General features: G+C 34.8%; 1 pseudogene; it reads left to right on the forward strand.

Moving 5' to 3' along the window:
- LOC143655399 (olfactory receptor 4F15-like) overlaps positions 1-16,138 on the forward strand; it is a 30,013-nt pseudogene extending 13,875 nt beyond the window's left edge.
- The last annotated feature ends 5,202 nt before the right edge of the window (positions 16,139-21,340 follow it).

The following is a 21,340-nucleotide window of genomic DNA, read 5'->3' on the forward strand; positions in this document are numbered from 1 at the left end:
AATATAAGGCTCACTGGTGTCCCAGGAGGAAAAGATAAAAGGGCTTGGAAAGTTAGCTGAAGATATAATCGTGGAAAACTTCCCAACCTTTATAAAATACCTAAATACACAAATAAAGAGTTCCAATGAACTCCAAATAGAATAAATCCAAATGGGCCTACCCCAAGACACATACTAATCAAACTGTTAAATGTTGAGGAGAAACAGAAAGTCTGAAAGCAGAATGAGTAAAACAATTTACTACACAAAAGGGAAAACACATGTTTGAATTTGGACTACCCAACAGGTAACATGGAAGCATGGAAGCATGATATATTTAAAATCCTGGATGAGAAATCTTTCCAGGCAGGAATTCTTTATCCAATCAAGTTGTCCTTCAAAATTGATGGAGAAATTAAAATCATCAAAGACACATAAAGACTTAGAGAACTATGCAAACAATAGGCCTGCCCTATAAGAAATACTGAAAGGAGTCCTGTTAGCTGAAAAAAAAGGAGAAGGAGGTATGGATGGGGACACAATTAATTGAACAGCATTGCTAAGTAACTTCAAGGATAAAAAGAAAGAAAGCATAATCAATTTATAGATCTGACTATTAACACCTAAGGATAAGATGGTAGATTTAAAAACAGCTAATACAGTAATAACTTTGAAACTTAGCAGTCTAAACTCACCAATTAAAAGATGCAGATTGGCAGAATAGATTTAAAAATGGAATCTATCTGTATGTTCTTTACAAGAGATGCACCTTAGACGCAAGGACAGAAGTTAATTTAAAGTGAAAGGATGGAAAAAGATGTTCTGTTCAAGCTGTAACCAAAAAAAGCTGAATAGCTATATAACATCAGATAAAATAGACTTAAAATGTGAAGATGTCATAAGAGACAAAGAAGGATACTACATATTAATAAAATGGACAATTCTCCAAAAGAAACTAAATATCATAAATGTTTATGCTCTCAATCAAGGTGCTCCAAAGTACACACAACAAATATTTGCAAAACTGAAAGGAGCAATAGACATTTCTACAATAATAGTGGGAGGCTTCAGTATACCACTCTCCATTATAGATAAAACAACCAGACAGATGATCAACAAAGAAAACCAGAAACTAAATAATATGATAAATGAATTAGACCTAAATAGACATATATGGATCATTATACCCAAAAACGCCAGGATATGCATTCTTCTCTAGTGCACACAGAACATTCTCCAGGATAGATCATATGCAGGGAAACAAAATAAGTCTTTATAAATTTAATGTGATTAAAATTGTCCAAAGCACTTTGACCCCACCAAATAGAGGCTTGAAATTAGTAATCACCAAAGAACCAGAGCTTTCACAAATATATGGAGATTAAACAAGAAACTTTTTTATTATTTATTTATTTTTTATTAATTAAAAAAATTAACTAACACAACATTTAGGAATCTTTCCATTCTACATATACAATCAGAAATTCTTAATATCATCACATAGATGCATATTCGTTATTTCTTACTACATTTGTATCGATTTAGAAAAAGAAATAGAAAGACAACAGAAAAAGAAATAAAACGATAATAGAGAAAAAATAAAAAATATATTAAAAAAAACTATAGCTCAGATGCAGCTTCATTCAGTGTTTTAACATAATTACATTACAATTAGGTAGTATTGTGCTGTCAATTTTTGAGTTTTTGTATCCAGTCCTGTTGCACAGTCTGTATCCCTTCAGCTCCAATTACCCATTATCTAACCCTATTTCTATCTCCTGATGGTCTCTGTTACCAATGACATATTCCAAGTTTATTCCCTAATGCCAGTTCACATCAGTGGGGCCATACAGTATTTGTCCTTTAGTTTTTGGCTAGTCTCACTCAGCATAATATTCTCTAGGTCCATCCATGTTATTACATGCTTCATAAGTTTATTCTGTCTTAAAGCTGCATAATATTCCATCGTACGTATATACCACAGTTTGTTTAGCCACTCATCTGTTGATGGACATTTTGGCTGTTTCCATCTCTTTGCAATTGTAAATAATGTTGCTATAAACATTGGTGTGCAAATGTCCATTTGTGTCTTTGCCCTTAAGTCCTTTAGTAGATACCTAGCAATGGTATTGCTGGGTCATATGGAAATTCTATATTCAGCTTTTTGAGGAACTGCCAAACTGACTTCCACAGTGGTTGCACCATTTGACATTCCCACCAACAGTGGATAAGTGTGCCTTTTTCTCCACACCCTCTCCAGCACTTGTCATTTTCTGTTTTGTTGATAATGACCATTCTGGTGGGTGTGAGATGATATCTCATTGTGGTTTTGATTTGCATTTCTTTAATGACCATGGACATTGAGCATCTCTTCATGTGCCTTTTGGCCATTTGTATTTCCACTTCTGAGAGGTGTCTGTTCAAGTCTTTTTCCCATTTTGTAATTGGGTTGGCTGTCTTTTTGTTGTTGAGTTGAACAATCTCTTTATAAATTCTGGATACTAGACCTTTATCTGATATGTCGTTTCCAAATATTGTCTCCCATTGTGTAGGCTGTCTTTCTACTTTCTTGATGAAGTTCTTTGATGCATAAAAGTGTTTAATTTTGAGGAGCTCCCATTTATTTCTTTATTTCTTCAGTGCTCTTGCTTCAGGTTTAAGGTCCATAAAACCACCTCCAATTGTAAGATTCAGAAGATATCTCCCTATATTTTCCTCTAACTGTTTTTTGGTCTTAGACCTAATGTTTAGATTTTTGATCCATTTTGAGTTAACTTTTGTATAGGGTGTGAGATACAGGTCCTCTTTCATTCTTTTGCATATGGATATCCAGTTCTCTAGGCAACATTTATTGAAGAGACTGTTCTGTCCCAGGTGAGTTGGCTTGACTGCCTTATCAAAGATCAAATGTCCATAGATGAGAGGGTCTATATTTGAGCAGTCTATTCGATTCCATTGGTCGATATATCTATCTTTATGCCAGTACCATGCTGTTTTGACCACTGTGGCTACATAATATGCCATAAAGTCCGGCAGCGTGAGACCTCCAGCTTCGTTTTTTTCCTCAAGATACTTTTAGCAATTCAGGGCACCCTGCCCTTCCAGATAAATTTGCTTATTGGTTTTTCTATTTCTGAAAAACAAGTTTTTGGAATTTTGATTGGTATTGCATTGAATCTGTAAATCAATTTAGGTAGAATTGACATCTTAACTATATTTAGTCTTCCTATCCATGAACACGGTATGCCCTTCCATCTATTTAGGTCTTCTGTGATTTCTTTTAACAGTTTTTTTGCAGTTTTCTTTGTACAGGTCTTTTGTCTCTTTAGTTAAATTTATTCCTAAGTATTTTATTCTTTTAGTTGCAATTGTAAATGGAATTCATTTCTTGACTTCCCCCTCAGCTTGTTCATTGCTAGTGTACAGAAACACTACAGATTTTTGAATGTTGATCTTGTAACCTGCTACTTTGCTTTATTCATTTATTGGCTCTAGTAGTTTTGCTGTGGATTTTTCAGGGTTTTTGATGTATAGTATCATATCATCTGCAAACAGTGATAGTTTACTTCTTCTTTTCCAATTTTGATGCCTTCTATTTCTTTTTCTTGTCCAATTGCTCTGGCTAGAACCTCCAACACGATGTTGAATAACAGTGGTGATAATGGACATCCTTGTCGTGTTCCTGATCTTAGGGGGAAAGTTTCCAATTTTCCCCCATTGAGGATGATATTAGCTGTGGGTTTTTCATATATTCCCTCTATCATTTTTATGAGGTTCCCTTGTATTCCTATCCTTTGAAGTGTTTTCAACAGGAAAGGATGTTGAATCTTGTCAAATGCCTTCTCTGCATCAATTGAGATGATCATGTGATATTTCTGCTTTGATTTTTTGATGTGGTGTATTACATTAATTGATTTTCTTATCTTGAACCATCCTTGCATACTTGGGATGAATCCTACTTGGTCATGATACATAATTCTTTTAATGTGTTCCTAGATTCGATTTGCTAAAAATTTGTTTAGGATTTTTGCATCTATATTCATTAGAGAGATTGGTCTGTAGTTTTTTTTTTTTTTTTGTAATATCTTTGCCTGGTTTTGGTATGATGGTGATGTTGGCTTCATAGAATGAATTAGGTAACTTTCCCTCCACTTCAATTTTTTTGAAGAGTTTGAGCAGGGTTGGTACTAACTCTTTCTGGCATTCTTGTCAGAATTCACATGTGAAGCCGTCTGGTCCTGGACTTTTCTTTTTTTGGGGAGGGGGAAGCTTTTGAATGACTGATTCAATTTCTTTACTTGTGATTGATTTGTTGAGGTTATCTATTTCTTCTTGAGTCAAAGTTGTTTGTGCATGCCTTTCTAGGAACTTGTCCATTTCATCTACATTGTTGTATTTATTAGCATAAAGTTGTTCATAGTATCCTGTTTTTACCTCTTTTATTTCTGTGAGGTCAGTGGTTATGTCTCCTCTTCCATTTCTGATCTTATTTATTTGCATCCTCTCTCTTCTTCTTTTTGTCAATTTTCCTAAGGGCCCATCAATCTTGTTGATTTTCTCATAGAACCAACTTCTGGTCTTATTGATTTTCTCTATTGTTTTCATGTTCTCAATTTCATTTATTTCTGCTCTAATCTTTGTTATTTCTTTCCTTTTGCTTGCTTTGGGGTTAGTTTGCTGTTCTTTCTCCAGTTCTTCCAAGTGGACAGTTAATTCCCGAATTTTTGCCCTTTCTTCTTTTTTGATATAGGCATTTAGGGCAATAAATTTCCCTCTTAGCGCTCCCTTTGCTGTGTCCCATAGGTTTTGATATGTTGTGTTTTCATTTTCATTCGCCTCGAGGTATTTACTAATTTCTCTTGTATTTCGTCCTTGACCCACTAGTTGTTTAAGAGTGTGTTGTTGAGCCTCCACATATTTGTGAATTTTCTGGCACTCTGCCTATTATTGATTTCCAACTTCATTCCTTTATGATCTGAGAAAGCGTTGTGTATGATTTCAATCTTTTTAAATTTGTTGAGACTTGCTTTGTGACCCAGCATATGGTCTATCTTTGAGAATGATCCATGAGCACTTGAGAATAAGGTGTATCCTGCTGTTGTGGGGTGTAATGTCCTATAAATGTCTGACAAGTCTAGCTCATTTATTGTAATATTCAAATTCTCTGTTTCTTTATAGATCCTCTGTCTAGATGTTCTGTCCATTGATGAGAGTGGGGAATTGAAGTCTTCAACTATTATGGTAGATGTGTCTATTTCCCTTTTCAGTATTTGCAGTGTATTCCTCACGTATTTTGGGGCATTCTGATTTGGTGCATAAATATTTATGATTGTTATGTCTTCTTGTTGAATTGTTCCTTTGATTAGTAGATAGTATCTTTCTTTGTCTCTTTTAACTGTTTTACATTTGAAGTCTACTTTGTTGGATATTAGTATAGCTACTCCTGCTCTTTTCTGGTTTTTATTTGCATGAAATATCTTTTCCCAACCTTTCACTTTCAACCTATGTTTATCTTTGGTTCTAAGATGCATTTCCTGTAGACAGCATATAGAAGGATCCTGTTTTTTAATCCATTCTGCCAGTCTGTCTTTTGATTCGGGAATTCAGTCCATTAACATTTAGTGCTATTACTGTTTGGGTAATTCTTTCCTCTACCATTTTGCCTTTTGTATTATGTATATCATATCTAATTTTCCTTCTTTCTACACTTTTCTCCACACCTCTCTCTTCTGTCTTTTTGTGTCTGACTCTAGTGCTCCCTTTATTGTTTCTTGCAGAGCTGTTCTCTTGGTCACAAATTCTCTCAGTGACTTTTTGTCTGAAAATGTTTTAATTTCTTCCTCATTTTTGAAGGACGATTTTGCTGGATATAGAATTCTTGGTTGGCAGTTTTTCTCTTTTAGTAATTTAATTATATCATCCCACTGTCTTCTTGCTTCCATGGTTTCTGCTGAGAAATCTACACATAGTCTTATTGGGTTTCCCTTGTATGTGATGGATTGTTTTTCTCTTGCTGCTTTCAAGATCCTCTCTTTCTCTTTGCCCTCTGACATTCTAACTAGTGAATGTCTTGGAAAACACCTATTTGGATCTATTCTCTTTGGGGTTCACTGCACTTCTTGGATCTGTAATTTTATGTCTTTCATAAGAGTTGGGAAATTTTCAGTGATAATTTCTTCCATTAGTTGTTCTCCTCCTTTTCCACTCACTTCTCCTTCTGGGCCACCCGCAACACATATATTTGTGTGCTTCATATTATCGTTCAATTCCCTGAGCCCTTTCTCAAATTTTTCCATTCTTTTCCATATGGTTTCTGTTTCTTTTTGGATTTCAGATGTTCCATCCTCCAGTTCACGAATTCTAACCTCTGTCTCTTGAAATATACCATTGTAGGTTTCCATTGTTTTTTTCATCTCTTATACTGTATCTTTCATTCCCATAAGTTCTGTGATTTGTTTTTTCAGACTTTCCATTTCTTCTTTTTGTTCATCCCTTGCTTTCTTCATGTCCTCCCTCAATTTATTGATTTGGTTTATGAAGAGGTTTTCCATTTCTGTTTGTATATTCAGAATTAGTTGTCTCAGCTCCTGTATCTCATTTGAACTATTGGTTTGTTCCTTTGACTGGGCCATATCTTCAATTTTCCTGGTGTGATTTGTTATTTTTTGCTGGCGTCTGGACATTTAATCAGATTTCCCTGAGTGTGAGACCCAGCAGGTTGAAAGACTTTCCTGTGAAGTCTCTGGGCTCTGTCTTTTTTTATCCTGCCATGTATCTGGTGCTTGTCTGTCTGTGGGTCCCACCAGCAAAAAATGTTATGGCTCCTTTATTAATGCCACTATTGGTGTTTGGTGGGACCCAGTCCCTGCCACTCTTGGAGACTCCCTCCTCTCCCTCCAGGCAGCTGCCTGTGGGTGAGGGGCACTGGCCGCCAGCCGCCACGTCTTGGGGAACTCGCTGATCCAAGTACGCTGTGTGTCCGGTCCCTGCCGTGGCCCTGGGAGCTGTTCTGCACTATTTCTGGTCACCTAATAGTTGCTCTGGTGGACGAACTAAGATGCACATACCTTACTAAGCCACCATCTTGGCCTCGTCTGAACAAGAAACTTTTAAATAATCATTGGGTCAATGCAGAAATTACTAGAGAAATTAGTAAATATCTGGAGACAAATGATAATGAGAATACGCCACAACAGAACTTATGGGATGTGGTAAAGATAGTGTTGAGATGGAAACGTATTGCCCTGAATTTCAATATTTAAAAGTAAGAATGGGCAAAAATCAAGGACTTAAAACTCCTCTCCTGGAGAAGTAAGAGTAAGAAAAACAAACTAATGCCAGAGCAAATAAGAGGAGAGAAATAGTAAATAAACAAACTGAAAAGCAATAAACAATAAGAAAAATCAATAAAACCAAATGTAGGTCATTTGAGAAACATCAATAAAATTAATGGAACTTCAGCTACACTAACAAAGAAAAAAGAGAAAGGACAAAAATAGGAAGGATGGGGGGTCACTACCATGGATCCTGAGGAAATTTTTAAAATCATAAGAAAATATTATGAGCAACTATATCCCAAAAAACTACACAATGTAGAGGAGATTGACAAATTCCTAGAAACACCACAAACTACCTATACTGACTTGAGAAGAAATTGAAGAGTTCAGCAAACCAATTACAAGCAGAGAGTTTCAATCAGTCATCAAAAGTCTTACTGAAAAGGAATGTCAAAGACCAGATGGCTATACAGGGGTATTTTTTCCAATACACTGAAAGGAACTAATACCAATCTTGCCAAAACTTTTCCAAAAATGTAAAGAAAAAGGAATGCTATGTAGCTCATTTTATGAACCTAACATCACTCTAATAGCAAAACCAGATAAAGATGTTAAAAGAAAGGTAAACTACAGACCAAATTGCCCTAATTAACATGGATGCAAAAACTCAAGAAAATACTAGCAAATCAAATCCAACAACACATTAAAATAATTATATGTAAAAATCTAGTGGACTTTATACCAGTAATGCAGGGGTATTTCAACATGCACAAAAAAAAACTCAGTCAAGATAATGCAGCACATTAACTAATAGGAAGGTAAAATCATATAATCCTATCAATTGAGGCTGAAAAAACATTCAACAAAAATTCAGCATCCGTTCCTGATAAAAAAACTTCAAGAGGTAAGAATCAAAGGAAACTTTCTCGATATCATAAAGTGCATATATGAAAAATCCAGAGCCAGCATCATGCATATTGATTAAAGACTGAAAACATTCCTCCTAAGATTGGGAACAATACAAAGGTGCCTATAATCACCACTGTTATGCAACAATGTACTAGAAGTCCTACCTGAAGCAACTGCACAGGAGAAAGAAATAAAGCACATCCAAATCAGAAAAGAAGTAAAACTTTCATTATTTGCAGATGATGTCCCAATTAAAGCAAGTCTATAGAAATGTCCAATCAAAGGCATCCATCCAGGGAAAGATACTGTGGTTCAAGAAGACCAATGAAATTCAGGGTTTCTCTCTCAAATAAGAAGGCACATGGCGAACACAGTCAGGGTTTCTCTGTCAGCTGGATGGGCACATGGTGAACACGGGATCATCTTCTAGTTTTCTGTCGTGCTTCTGGTCTCATGAAGCTCCCTGGGAGGCGTTGTCCTTCTTCATTTCTAAAGGTTGCTGGCTGGTGGACTCTCTGCTTCTTGGTGCTGCAGCATTCTCTGCTCTCTCTGAATCTCTCATTCTCCAAAATATTTCTTCTTTTATAGGACTCCAGAAACTTCTCAAGACCCACCAAATGGGTGGAGTCATGTCATCACCTAATCCAGCTTAACAACCAGTCTTGATTAAATCACATTTCCAAGGAGATGATCTGACTACAGTTTCAAACATATAGTATTGAATAGGAATTATTCTGCTTTTATGAAATGGGATTTAGATTAAAACATGTCTTTTCTAGGGGACATACATCCTTTCAAACCAACACAGCTTGCTTTCCTGGAGCCCATAATTCCCAGAGAGTTCCTAAGTCAGATAAATTCTGAAACTAAGAACTCTAGTCTCTCCAAAATTATTGATTAATTGCATCTCCCTATCCTGTAATGCCTACACTCCTTGCCAATGTGAAGAAATCAGAATAGGCATTTCCTAAATACCCCCATAGATTGGGAGAAGAATCAAAGGAGAAACATGAGGTATAACAGAGAAAACAGGATTTAAAAAATGAGTATGACTGCAGCATCATTATATTAATATTCCTTCTTGCATCTAATGTTTTGGAGAAGCTAGAAGGAAAAATTTTAAATGGCAGAATGGTAGCACATGACAAACTCTGTGATCTGTTCTGTAACTACTTTTTGAAGTGTGCTTTGAAAATTATTTTTTTCTTTTCTTTTTATATATGTTATATTTTACAATACAAAGTAAAAATCAAACACATAGACAAAAATATTAGCACTGTAACTTACTTACTGAATTTTCCACTGAGAAATAATTGTGGATATATTCATCTATTCTTTTATATATCTGTCTTAATAGATTAAATTAACAGATATGCATCCTATCAACTTCGCAACTCTAGGAAACTATCCCCTCATAATAACATCTAACACACTATTTTGCCTGTTTGATTTCTGTTTTCCTCAATAATTGGTGAGCTTGACAATGGCAAGAATGGTTGGTGAGTTTTGGCAAATATAAAGTTAAATTTAATAGTGTTGTAAAAGTAAATAAGTATTAGAAATGAAATAATGGGCCTCTTTCAATGAAAAACCAAAAGAACTATTCAGGAGAATATAAAGAAGAATTCAAATGAAATGAAGTATTCTTTCTAAGAGGAAGGGTGAATACCTAACACCTAACACTGTATTAGCCATTGGACAGCACCACTAATTGGTCTATTCTGGTTTTGGAATTTGTGTTGGTTTGAAATTGTTATGTAGCTCAGAAAAGTCTTGTTCTTCTAGTCCTGATTCAATATTGCATGGTCGGACCTTTTGATTAGATTAGTTCCATGGACAATGAGGCACCATTTTTGGGTGCGACCTTTAGCTTAGATGTAGATGTGACTCCACTCATCCAAGGTAGGTCTCAATTAGTTTATTGGAGCCCTTCAAAAAGCTGACATAGGGAAATATCTAGGAGAAACCTTAAACACAGACGTTTTGAAAGGCAGATGTCCCAGGAAATGCCAGGAGCTGAGAGAGCTGACAGAAACCAGACATGAACCAGAGCACAGCAGGTATATCACCATGTGCCGTTCCAATAAGATAATAAGAAAATAGATGAAACCCAGAGTTTTGCTCCAGAGAAGGTAAGTCAGGACCCACAGATGCCTAAATAGAAAGCCACTAGAATCAGAAGATAAAAGCAATGGAACAAGGAACAAGGGCCAGCAGATACCAGCCATACGTCTTCCCACATGACAGGCATCAGTCTCTCTTGTGAGTTAAGTTATCTCTATCTGATGCCTATTTTGGACATTTTTATGGTCTTAGAACTGTGAATTTGTAACTTAATAAATCCCATTTATAAAAGCAACTCCATTTCTGTATGTTTGCATTCCAGAAGCATTAACATACTAAAACAGACCTAAACATAATATTGAAGATAAACATATTTTCAGTGGTTCCTTAGGATAAATAATTTAATGAACATCTAAAATGAACAACTAAATTTCTCAAATTGGTAAACATGTAGTCACAGCTACAAAATTAATCGGGATCACACTGGCTTGTTCAATTTTCCTATTACTCTTTTCAGCATGAAACTTGGCCCCTGGGAAAACCAATGTGCATCTAGGACCTAGTTTTGGTAGGAAGTTAATAATGGAGTTAAACATTTGTCATTAATACCCAGTCCTGCCAATTGGTTTCATTCCTAATGGTAGGAGCTATTTATAACTATTAATCTTGAGCAATGAAGATGAATCTAAAAAGAAATCAATATCTGTCTCTCAATCCTTGAAGCTGTTACAGTTGAAACTGAACCTGAGACTGAATTGATAGGTAGGAAACCCATTCTTTAATTTTCCAGCACCTACTTGCATTATTATTATTCACCTTTTCTCTTTACTCTCCACATGCATTCTAATTCTCTTTTGTCTTCATCTCATTATGTCTCTTTATTTGAATGATTTTCATGCGTGTTATTTTATATCCTTGGTCTGTCTCTCCTAGTTTCATTGACCATAAAATATTCCTCAAAGTGCTTGTCTCTTTGTTAAAGTGAAATATGAGATATCTTTAGCAGATCCTGGAAACCAGGATCATAAAAAAAGTAATGTCCTGCCTATACATTTCAACTGAGTATAGCATGAAAATCATGCTAGATATATTTTTGCCAGAAGAATGCAAACATTATTCCCAATCCGAAAAAATCTAGATGCTTCCTGTGAATCATCAAAATGAACTCAATAGATTACAATTTGAGCATCTAAAATATACCAGAACATTTTCTGACATTTATTTTTTCTGTTTCGACTCATTTAGTCCTGAAAACAATCATACGAGGTAGATACCTTTTACATGCCCTATACAGATAAGAAACTGAGGCAACAGTGAACTCAGTTCAGAAGGACACAGGAACTCAAACACTTTGGCCCCACTGTCTATGAATGAAATCATTATACTGCACATTAAAACTAGCTCTTATGTACATTTTCTTATTACCATCATTAATGTCTATACATCTTGTTTTCAAAACTACAGAAACAATGAATAATTTCTCTGAAATCATGGCAAGCAATTGAAGATAAACAAAATTATTGAAAAACCTTCCACTGGTAGCACTTTTGGATTAATACTAAGCATTTACTCATATGAAATACCATTTACCACACCCAAAACTTAAAAAAAAAAAGATTTATACTCTGTACCTGTTTGCTTGACATATTAATATCTTTCCATGCTGGTTAATAGACATTTACATAACAACTTTATAGTCTACAGTACATTACTGTGTATACTTTTAGTTGTTTAATAATATTCTTATTGTTGGAGAGTTAAATTTTTCTAATTAATATTATATGAAATAGTTATAAGTAAAATAACTTTGCAAACATATTTTCTCCATTGGTCAAATTAGTTCTGAATAATTAATTTCTAAAATAGGATTCTAGTGTCACAGTTAAAAAATTTTGACTGTTGTTACCTAACTGCTCTCTGGAGTGTCTTGAACCACCTCCCATTCCTGACAGCTGAGGATGAGAGATGCTGCTTTCCCAGTTGCTCAGAATTCAGTTGTAGTAAAAGTATAAAAAATAATTGTCATTTCTGAATTTAGGATAGACTAAAAAGACCTTCTTAATCTCAGATTTATAAAAGTTAATTCACACATATTTTATTAAAATGTATTATTTTAATTTTGCTTTTAAATTTTCAAAATATACACGATTTATGGGCGGGCCACAGTGGCTCAGCAGGCAAGAATGCTCGTCTGCCATGCCAGATGGACCCAGGTTCTGTTCCTGGTGCCTGTCCACGTAAAAAACAAACAAACAACAACAAAATATATATATATAAATATATACATATATATATATATATATACACAATTTATTTTTCTGCATTATGTATGGTAGGATACTTACAATTTTATATTTCTAGTTGGGTTCCCTGATGAACAAGTTTCAATATTAATATTGGGTATTAAAAATTTATCTTAAAAGCATCCATTTCCCTACATGATGTTAATGTCTTTTTTGTCATATGCAGTATTTCCTAATATGAATCTAATTTTAACTCTATTTTTATTCCAATATCTGTTCAATTCCAGTAAATTTAATCAGTTATTAATTAGTGAAAGTTTTTGACATATTCTCATACCTTTTTAGGAAGCATTATATTTGCTCCTCTAGAGCCCATTAGGTCTCCTTTTCAAAATTTCCATGGTTATTGACACATTCTCTTGAGTCACATTTTATGCTTCCAAAACCATTCACTGAACTTTAATGAGTACTACAGTTGTTGAATAGATTAGTTCAATGGGAATTGATTTTTTTTTATAATTTTGAGGTGACAGCTTTTTTCCATTAGCATGGTTTGATCGTCCATTTTATTAAGGATTTCAAACATATTATGAAAATTTATATATTTTTCAGCAGATTTCACACACCTTTTTACTTTTTATTTTTTTTGGTAAGTGAGATCTCATTATATTTAAGAGGTTACAACATTTTTAATAAAGTGCTTAGATTTGATTTAATATTTCCATTTACTTGAATTTTTCTAGTAGATAATTGTGTGGTTGGTAAATGATAGTAGCTCTCCTATCACATATTTAATATTACTTTATTTAATCTTCTTGTCAAATTTATAGTACTTTTCTCGACGTATAGGACTAGCAGACTTTGATGTTTACTTAATTTTAATGTTTCATCATATATTATTGTTCATTTAAAATTCTCTTAAAAGCAGTATGTTTAAGAATGTTCTCTGATCCTTCCTAGCAATTTACTTAACTTATCCAATAAATATTCAGTAGTCCATTCCCTAATTTATGGATATTACCTTTGAAATCAAATATTCCTGATCTCTTCCACTCAGTATCTATTATGATATGCTGTGAGATTTAATGATTTTTCTTTTGACAGAGCCATCAAAGGCTTAAAGTTGGTGTATCACTGTATTTTCATTATTAGGTAGACATGTGGAAGCAAAATATGATGTGCTGCATTTGTAAGATTGAAGGCAGAGAAAACTTTGAGAAATCTTTGGAATTGCTACTATAAAAAGTATGTAGCAGGTGTGCAAGAAAAAGATAATAGAAAAAAGAACAGGGAACTTCAAGAAATATTTGAAAGTGAGTAGTGTTCAATTCAGAGATGGAAGATGAAAGAGGAACAAAAATGCATCACTAAGTATCTATACTGAGCATGTGGGAGGTTGGTAATGATATTCATCAGGGCATTGGAATAGAGTATATGAGTCAAGTTTTGAAATATTAACCTAAGGTGGAGGTAGGACACTCATTTGGGTATAAAGCATACAACTTTGGATATATTACTCTGAATTTAAAATATAAGCCATATAGTTAAAAATTGTTCTATCTAGACACTAGTTAAAATGAGTAAACTGGTAACTACATAAAAGCAAATATTTAGATAGAAGCATGAGCCACACGAAAAATTAAGGGTAATAGAAGATAAATGATCATTGTCAGTGAAATATATACAGAAGAAGTAACGAATTAGGAGAATGACCCCTCACCTCCACCCTGTCAATAGCTGACAGTGCATTTTAGCTCCTTAAGCAGTTCTGGGTCACACATCCCATCTTAGACTAATTCACAGCCAAGTCAAATGACACCAACTGGTTCAGAAAAAAGTCACCCCCTTGTTGATTTCATCCTCTTGTTTTCATCTCCTTGGAGTGAGATAGGGATATTTACTCTAAAAATGGAGAGATATTTAACCTTCTAAGTAAACAAGTATAATTTGTTCAAAGAATTGGGAAGTGAAATGACTTCACAGAAGTCAAGAAACCAAAGGCAAAGGGCTTTACAGAAAAAGGCAATGATATATAGTGTTAAATCATGAAGGGTGATGAAGGAAAAAAATGATGGAGAAGTAATTTACGAATGAGTTGTTAGAATGCAGAGCTTTTCCAAAGGGAAAAAAAAAGGATCTGTGGAAACCAGGTTGTTTTGGCTTACTGAATGAACAAAACATGAGAAAAGCTTACCAATGCAGGGTTGGACAAAGAAATGAGTGATTAGAAAGGAACAAGGAATTCAGAGACTTGATTTTTAAAAAAAAAGATATTTGACTGTCTTAATAGTCAAGTTAAAAAGTTGAAGAAAGTTAAATTGATGGATTCTTGGGACAGATGCACACATACATGAAGTAAATGTCTTTGAAGAGCATAGTGCTGGGATCAAACCAAAGAGTATGAGGTCTTATTAATCTGAAAATAAGTCCTGGCTCTGATATGAGATTTCTCTTAGACTCAGTTTTTTCTAATGAACTAGGTTTTTTGTGTGTGAATTTTAAAAGAAAATGTATTTAGTAAAAATCTCTTGCAAGAAGAAACCATTTAATTAATGTTACCTATTAGCAGTATGCTTCCTTAATATCTGTACTTATTAACAGGTATTCAATCTTTTGCATGAAATATTTTATTACAGATAACGTCTCTATAATAAAATGTGCCATGAGCTGAGAAAGGTGAATAATCTAAATTAATATACCAGAATTCTGCTGAAATTTGAAATTCAGCTCTTTTGTTTCAGAAAACGGATGGACTAAATGACACTGGGGTTTCTGAATTTGTGTGGCTGGGACTCTCTACATCTTGGGAAACTAAAGTTTTTCTCCTTGCTCTATTTAGCAATCATCCTAGGAAACCTTTCCATTTTGATATTGGCGATATTTGATGCTCACTTGCATTCCCCCATGTACTTCCTACTGGCCAGTCTGTCCCTCATTGATACGGGAGTATCTTCTACCACAGTCCCCAAGATGATCATAGACCTTTTATAGGAATACAAGGTGATTTCTTTTCAATGCTGTCTAACCCAGATATGTTTCATTCATATTACAGGAGGAGTGGAGATTGTGCTCCTCATAGCCATGGCATTTGACAGGTACATAGCAATTTGCAAGCATCTTCACTACTTGAAAATCATGCACCCTAAAGTGTGTGTTTCATTTGTAGTCACTGCCTGGGTAATTGGGGTGATACATGCTATTTTTCAATTTGCTTTTGTTATAAATCTGCCATTTTGTGGCCCTAATGAAATAGACAGCTTTTACTGTGACTTCCCCAGGATCATAAAACTTGCATGCACAAATGGAGCCAAATATGAGTTTATTGTTGCTGCCAACAGTGGGTTCATATCCATGGACACCTTTCTCCTGCTGATCCTTTCCTATATCTTCATTCTGGTCACCATCTAGAAATGCTCTTCAGGGGACTTATCCAAGGTATTTGTCTCTTTGTCGGCTCACATCACTGTGGTTGTTCTTTTCTTTACTCCATGTATATTTCTGTATGTGTGGCCTTTCCCAATATCATCACTTGACAAGTACCTGCTTATTGTTGACTTTGCTATCACACCTGCCTTGAATCCTGCCATCTCTACATTAAGGAACAAAGACATGAAGATAGCAATGAAAAGATTGAGCAAACACATATATTACATTCAGTTTTGCTGACAAGAATTCTTTTCAGTTTTCAAAAATTTCCACTGCCTGCTTGTTATGTTCAGCTAGACATCCTAAATCTGACACGTCCATAACTGAACACCTCATATACCATCATAAAACAGCTTCTTCTACTACTATACAACCTTTACTTAGTACCTTTACTAGCCTGGTAAATGTGAGTCCATTGTATAATAGTTCATATATTGGTAGCTGCCAGAATATCTACTAATTACTGTCTTGTACTTAAAAGTGTGATGACTTTTTCAATAACAGAAATACAATGACATCCTTCTGATTTTGATTAGGTCTGAAAACAAACCGGAATCCTGCTTTGGTGAGTGTTATGAATCTTTGTTTTGAATGATTACACATGTATAAGTAACAGCACTACTTAACTATTGAAAAGATTGGATTGCTGCAAAGCAGAGCCAGGGAAAAATTCCATTGAAGGTCATTTATGGCTAAACTGATTCCTTGGAATATTACTAAGTAGGCAGGGAATTGAGACAGATAAGGAAAGTTAGCTTATCTTGATAAGTAAAATAGGATGAAAGCCTATTGTGGTCCATGGAGAGACTCCATATGTTCTGAGACATAGAATTGTCTCAGTTAAATTGAGAAATATTCAGCTATTTCTCAATATTTGAAGAACATTAAATATCAGTATTAAATATGGGTATGTCTTTAGTTTTGAAGTATTATCTGGAGTATTAGTCCCTGACCTATCCAGCTTGCCCACTCTGAAGATTTAGCATATTAGAAAGGTGCACACACACCGCCAGGTAGATACTCAGATCCCGACAACAGAGAACCATGTCCTCAATTGGAAACAATAAATGCAGAGGTATATGGTTGAGATGATATGGATAACTGAAAACATTCCTATCTCTTACAACCACACAGGCAGTATTAATCTCACTTAATAGTCTCATTCATTCTCTAAAGTAATAGCTGTTCACAGTCAAAAAACAAATTTAGAAAAAGAGGGATAGAAGGACTACTGATACACGCGCTTTTGCTCTTAGTCCCAAAATGCTAAATAATACTCATCATTTCCTCTTCAACCACTCAGTTTAGATTTCCCTCAATCTCAATTATCACTTTTTGCTGGTCTAAGTTACCTTCTCAGAGATGTGACATTGGACTTCATTCACAAGCAGTATAAGCCATTGTTTAAATGCTTTGGCTTGTCTGCTGTCAATACAATTACCTTGTTGAAATTATTATCAATGATGAAACCACCATGTGATATCTGTGTGTATCCTAACTTGCAGACAAACTTTTCTTCACCACTCATTATGAAGCCGCAATCCTTTCTTTTCATGGCAATGAGTATAATTATACCTGACATTGAGGTAACTAAATACTACATTCAATCAGCTTCATATCCTCAATATAATGGACCTTAATGATGTGGAATGAATAATGAGAAAGTAGATAAAACCTTGATATAGACCAGTGAATGTATATTGATAGACATGACAGCTGAAAGTAAACTGCTTCTGTAAGTTTTTGCAACAAATATAGAGGGGAAAAAAGAATTTTCTTGGTCCATAACTGTGTACTCATTATCAGGAGAAGTGTTGATTTGCTCCAACAATGAAACAATATCTGGAGATATGCATGCTAAGAATTAAAATATGATTGAGTTTAACATTTTGCAAGCATTCTAAAAGATCCATCAGTCTTCTGAACAGGTTAACTAGGGAAGAGGAAGAAGACTGTGTTAGGAATCAAAATCTCTGCATCTTTTGTGTATCTAATGGTAGCAAAAATTTCTATAACTCCTTGTGAAATACAGTATAGCTTTGTTTTGTTATTTTGGAAAGTAAAGTGCAGGTTTTTATTTACCTTTAATACCATACCAGTTATTATTTAGCTCAGGTAAGTGATGTGAAAATTTTGCATCTGATTAAGTCTATGCCAATTCTGTATTATGGAATTATGGAAATAATGAAGAGGACCCACACAGTGCACTGTCAGATGATTATTGAGACTTCAGAGACACTGTCCTATAATACTCTCAACTGATTACTTTGGAGTCCCTTTGGTGAAAGATAAGAGGAAACTTTACAGGAAAATTTGGACTGGAGTTTTGGTTTCCATTAAGGAATGAAAGGTTTTGGAAGGCATCACTCCTATTCTTACAATAGGAAAAAAGATAAATCAAGTGAAAACCAGCAACTCTTCTTACATCCATCAGAGGATTGAAATTTTGAAGTCATTTACTCAAAATTGCCTCTCTAAAACTGGAGAGGGAGACAAGAACAGAACCACAGTTTACCTGGTACAGAAACCTAGGATCTAAACCCCTTTCTAGAGTCATTTTTCATAGTAATATTTAAATTACAATTGCTGAATACTAGAGGCTCAGTGTGGACTATTGTGGGAATTAAAATTTCTGTGTATTCATGACTGAGGTTACCCCCACACTTTCCTGACATTACTTCCAGGGATCCTACCTCAGTGAAAAGATCAGAGAAAAAAATCTATGTATTTCCAGTTAGGATGGTGATTAGTAATCATCTTAAAACATATCCAGAGCTACCCTTTTTCTTAACCAGAAGCAAACCAAAGTTATCAGTGTTCAACTGATCTGAGGGTAAGGAAGCACCAACTATAATCCCTTCTAGACTTCAAAGAGTAGACATACCCAACTCCAGGCATCCTAACTTTCTGAATGGAAGAAATACATAACCAACTCCACCTTTCTAATCTTCATGACATATCTGATGATCAGGTGGAGGTAGCTTAGAAATACTTGTGAAGTTCACAGTCTGAGCGCATAGGCTCACTAAAAGATTAAAAGATAATCATAGCACAATAGAACATTTCTCCTCTCCCCATAACTTACCTCTACTTCAATAGGGATTCTGTGTATTGCAGGAAAATACATCTGAAAGACTTTCAAGTCATATATATTATTTAAGAAGTGCTATGACAATGTCAACATAAGAAGACAAAAGTAAAGACATCAGAGGAAATTTTAACCTTTGTTTGGGAATTTAAAATAGCTACAATTTAAGGCAGACAATTGTGGCACAGTGGCAGAACTCTTGCCTGCCATGCTGGAGACCTGGCTTCTATTCTCGGTGCTTGCCTATGCCAAAAAAAAAATAAAAAGCTTTGATTCATATGCCAAGAGCCATAAACCGAAAAAGTGGTCAGCATGCAAGAACAGATGGGTAATGTAAACAGAGAGATAGACTCTCTAAGAATGAATCAAGATGAAATGCTAGAAATTAATAACCCTGTAATTGGAATAAGAATTTCCTATGGTGGATTCACCAGTAGGTGGAAACAGTCAAGGAAAATATCATTGAGCTGCCAATATGTCAATAGAACTTCCCAAACTAAAAAACAAAGAGAAAAAATCACTGAAAACTATAACACAGAATATCTAAGAACTGTTAGACAATTACAAAAGGCATAATAAATCCATAATTAACATAATAAAAGGAGATGAAAGAGAAAGAAGCAGAAAGAATATTGGTAAACTGTGGTTCTGTTCTTGTCTCCCTCTCCAGTTTTAGTAACAATGGTTGAAGGTTTCACAAAATTAAGGACAGACACAAAACTAGAGATCCACGAAGCTCAGAGAATGCTGAACAGGATAAATCCTGCCCCCACCAAAAAAAAAACACACACAAAAAACCCACACTTATGTAAGTACATCATATCCTAATTGCAGAAAATTATTGAAAGTCTTGAAACAGCAAGAGGGGGGAAACACTTTTCCAACATTGCACTGTTGAAGCTCTTTATATGATAGTGCAAACTTCTCTCCAGAAATCATACTTGCAAGAAGTGAGTGGTGTTAAATATTTAAAGAGATGAAAAAAAAACATCAGATTATAATTCTGAAATTTCCGACTGTATTCTGAAATGTTCTTCAAAAGTGAAGGAGAGGGTGGGCAATGGTGGCTCAGTGGCACTTTCACCTGCCATACTGGATACCTGCGTTTCATTCCCAGAGCCTACCCATGACAAAAAAAAAGGGGGATGGGGAACTAAAGAATTTCTCTGACAAACAAATTTGAGAGAATTTTCAGCAAAAGACAAATGTCCTGAAAGACATGTTAAAAGAAATTTTTCAAAGAGATGGAAAGTGTTATGAGTAAGCAAATCATACATACATAAATGAAGAGAATTATAGAAGGAATAAATGAAGTTAAAATAAAATATTTTATTTTTATTTTTCCAAACTGAAAAAACAGATAACTATTTATTGTGAGGATGTGGACCAGCAGGGGCTCTCATTCATTTTTAGTAGGAATATGAATGGTACAGCCACTTTGTAAGAGTTTGGCAGTTTCTTTAAAGCCAAAATCCAGCAGCCATGCTGCAAAGTATTTACCCAAATGAGGTGAAAATGCAAATACACACACACAAACACACATAAATAAAAACACACAAAATATATTTACACTAGTTTTATTCATATTGACAAAAGGTGAAAGCAAATATGATACCCTTAAATAGGTGAATGGAAAAACTGCAGTACGTCCATACAAAAGAATATTAATCAGCAGTAAAAAAAATGAGCTATGAAACCATAAAAATGCATGGAGAAACCATTAATGCATGTTGTTAAATGAAAGATGCTAGTCTTGAAAGGCTAAATACAGTGTAATTACAGTGATACAACATTCTGGAAAAGGCAAAACTATAGAACTAATAAAAACAACAGTGGTTTCAAGTGGTTCGAGAGGAGGGAGAGAGGGATTAATAAATAGTGCACAGTGTGTAGTCAAGGCAGCAAAACTACTCTGTATTACATTCTAATGATGGATACGTGATATTATGCTTTTGTCAAATCCTGCAGAAGTACACAAGACAAAAATCAAATCAGAATGTCAACTATGAACGTTAATAAATTATAATGTGTCATTATTAGTTAATCAAATGTAACAAATGTACAACACTAATACAAGATATTAGTACTAAAGGAAGCAACGGCTGGGGGAAAAGATGATATATGAGGACTCTCACTATCTGCACAGTTTTTCTGTAAATCTAAATCTAAATATCATGCCAAAGTTTTTCATAAACTTTAATCTGGAGAGCTGGAAAGAAGCTAAGAAATTTTATGAGTCAATTTAAAACTCTAACAGGGTCTCTGGTCTCCCCCTCCCCCACCCCCACCCAGCCACTCTATGCTGAGACTCTCTGACACTGCTGGAAGAACCACTGCAGGAGGCCGGTGCTGTC

Source organism: Tamandua tetradactyla, chromosome 14 (genome assembly GCF_023851605.1).
Source record: "Tamandua tetradactyla isolate mTamTet1 chromosome 14, mTamTet1.pri, whole genome shotgun sequence".
NCBI classification, from domain to species: domain Eukaryota; kingdom Metazoa; phylum Chordata; class Mammalia; order Pilosa; family Myrmecophagidae; genus Tamandua; species Tamandua tetradactyla.